This window comes from Cricetulus griseus, chromosome 8 (genome assembly GCF_003668045.3).
Source record: "Cricetulus griseus strain 17A/GY chromosome 8, alternate assembly CriGri-PICRH-1.0, whole genome shotgun sequence".
NCBI classification, from domain to species: Eukaryota; Metazoa; Chordata; class Mammalia; order Rodentia; family Cricetidae; genus Cricetulus; species Cricetulus griseus.
This window is the reverse complement of record NC_048601.1, coordinates 61,459,790-61,463,153: the sequence shown is the minus strand read 5'-3', so window position 1 is coordinate 61,463,153 and position 3,364 is coordinate 61,459,790. Positions and strand designations below refer to the sequence as shown.

The 3,364-nt window shown below is 40.7% G+C and overlaps 1 pseudogene; it reads left to right on the top strand.

Annotated features, from left to right (window-relative positions):
- Positions 1–451: 451 nt before the first annotated feature.
- LOC113838218 lies at positions 452–2,985 on the top strand (annotated as a pseudogene).
- Positions 2,986–3,364: the final 379 nt, after the last annotated feature.

Below are 3,364 nucleotides of genomic sequence, written 5' to 3'. Positions count from 1 at the left end.
TAATTATACTTTCAATTTAAAGACATGACTCCTCCAAACTCACAAACACTTCACAAGGAAAATGGAGTATCTTTTAACTAATCAGAATTTTTGAGTGACTTACAGATTTAATAGTACATTTTCTGTTGCATTTTCCCTCCTAGCAAGATATTTGTGTATATTACCCAACATAACTGAAATATATTATACAAAAGAGCTTATATGCTTTAGAAAGGTCACATAAAATTTTAACATTTGAAAAAGAAGTGCAGCCCTTGAAGGCATGTATGAGGTCTGATTTGGGCTTCTGTGAACAATGAGCTTTTGACAATTGGTTGAGATGAGTAAGTCTTGAAGCTGTGCCCAGCACTAACTGGGTCCCAATAATTTGCATGCACTCACTGCACACCCTTGAGGACTTCTTCATATACCAATCACACCTGTTCATTTGTCATTTTAGTCAGGACTCAGCATGGGCATGAGGGCCCTTGCTCAATTCCTTGGGCTCCTGTTGCTCTGGCTTCCAGGTAATAATGCAGTTAAATTGGAATGTCACTGTTACAGCAAGATTATTTTTGATTGGCCTTTAGGGGAGGTCCTCTTTTATCATGCTTAAGTATCTAAGAATGGACTGTCTCATCTCTTAGGTGCCAGATGTGACATCCAGATGACTCAGTCTTCATCCTCCAGTTTGCATCTCTCAAGACAGAGTCACCATCACTTGCAATGCTAGCCAGGCCATTAGTGATTATTTAAGCTGGTTGCAACAGAAACTAGGGAAAGCTCCTAAGGTCCTGATCATCCCGTTCTTCTAGGTTGGAGGATAGGGTTCCATCGAGGTTTGGTGGCAGTAGGTCTGGCACAGTTTATTCTCTCACCATCAGCAACCTGGATTCTGAAGATATTGCATCTTACTACTGTATATGGTATAGTAAGTATCCTCCCACAGTGATGAAAGTCATAACATAAACCTATTTTAAGCAGAAATGAGAGTCTGGCCTGTCCCAGCTGTTCTTCCTCTTGTGTCCCTCACAGAAAGTGTTTCCCAGATGTCACTAGAGTTTTAGGAAAGATAACAGAGAATTACTTGTTTTACCAGAAGAGGCTAAACTTTCATCTGTTTACCCTATCATCCTATTTCATCTCCAGCCCTACAGAGTAACAATGCCTTTATTGCCTGTGCTGAGGGTACAGTCATTCTCTTTGAAGAGTCTGAGTGTATCAGCAGGTTGGACACATATAGACCAGTGGAAACTACTATGAATATTAGAGAACAAATTATTTTAATATATAAACTTAGTTTTTAGTGACAGTATTTAAAGGTCAGATAAATATTACTGAGTGATTCTGAGAAAGAAAGCATTCCTGGATTTCTCACAGCAGCTAGAACACTAGTGCCAGAGAAAGAAGAGACTGTCTGCCCATGACCCTCTTCTGTGTCTTGGAATTTTAGCAGTGGTTGTGGATGCTCTCAGCTCACTGTTGCTATTCACAGAAAGTTCTCTGGTTCCTATGTCCACTTGCTGCTTACAAAAATCAAACAATGTTGACCCACACTCCTTTGACTTTCAATGCTTTTGTATGAAGAATTAGATTATAGTTTTGTCTATATAACATCTTAAAGCTTGTAAAGTGTTGTCTTCATCATGCTTCCAAAATTGATATTAATGAATAATAGACATTAAAGAGCATAGTTTTAGAAACAACATAACAACAGTGATTTATACTCAATCATTTTTAGGGGTAACATCTGTTAATTGTCCCTTTATGATATTGCATTTATCTGTCCTCAAATCTATGCATCGACAGTATACACAGATATGATGTATTATTCATGATTTAGTAAAGATGCTAGATATGAAAATGTAAAGCTAGTCACAGCCATGGAGTCATGTAGTAATGATATACAACATTCATTCCAGAAGCCACACATTTAGTCTCAGGATTCAGGAGACAAAGGCAGTGAATCAATGTAAATATTAAGAGAGCTCATGCCTTTTAATCCCAGCAATTGGGATTGCACACATGCAATCCCAGCACTAGTGAGGTAGCACTAGTAGTGTCATGGCTGGGCAGGGAAAGAATGTAACCAGGGATGAGACAGGAACTCAGAGCATGGCAGTCTTAGGCATGGTACAGACTTGAAAGGGTCTCATACTGTCTATTTTATTGCTCTGCATAACTCAAACACTGTGGACTGTTTTGGTGTTAACATCATCCTTATGCATGAATGTTTCACTATCCCTGTATCCATTCTGTTAATCTGTGTCTTTTCTATTAAGAAATTATATCCCTTGTTAAAGAGAGATATCTATGAACAATGATTGCTAAACTCTGTTATTTTGTTGTCGATGCTGGTGGTGCTGCTGATGGTGGTGTTGTGTGTATGTGTGTGTGCTTCTCTTAATTTGCTTTTTGTAATTCTCTTCCTTTGTTATTTTTTATATGAGATCATTTTCTTTGTTTTTATGAGTGTAGTTCACCCTCTGGGAGGGCTGTATTTTAAGATAGATGTTGTTTAAATAAGTTTTCATGGAATATGTACTTCTCTTTTTATGGTAATTAGTTTGCTAGGTATGACAATCTGTGCTGGCAACTGTGCTCTTTTAGTGTCTGCACAACTTTTGTCCTGGAAATTCTGGCCTTTAAATTATCTATATACATGTCAGGTGTAGTTCTAATAGGTTTCCCTAAAAATATCATTAGTTCTTTTTCTTTTGCGTCTTAATATTATTTCATTTTCTGTTTAGTGTTTTCATTATTATGTGGTGTGTATAATTTCTGTCCCAATGTCTTTGTTGTGCTGTATGTTTTTGGTTCCCTTGTAGGTACCTCCTTCCTCAGGTTATGAGTGTAAGACACCTAGAAGCTCAGGCCTCCAGGAACTTTTCCCAGGACCGAGGCATTCAGAACAGGCCAGTGTGTGTGGGGGGGTGCTTGATGCAGCAGCTGCCAGGAGTGGGACTCCTCTCACATCACTCCTCCCTCCCTGCAGGAGGACAATAGCCGGCTGGCATGCGCAGGTTGCAGGAATCCTTCACAGAGGCGTCTGTCTATGGTGGGTGCACGTGTAACAAGCCTCTGGAGAAAGATGTCTGTGGGGCACGCAACAGGCCGACCAAATGGCGAGTGTCTCCATGTCTAAGTACACCCAGCTGGCCATCTGTTCCTGGGAAACTGAGGCCCCAGCAGGTCTAGTAGCCAGCAGTGCCCAAGTGAGCTCAGAGGGTCAGTGACTGCTGGAGGTAGGGGGCGCCATCAGTGTTGCTGATCCACCCAGGGAATGTTGCCCAATGTTGCCCCTGCACTATTGCCCAGTGGAGTGCAGAGAGCAGGACTGCCTCAGAAGTAGCACTTCTCAGGTATTGGGACCTAAAGGGCACAT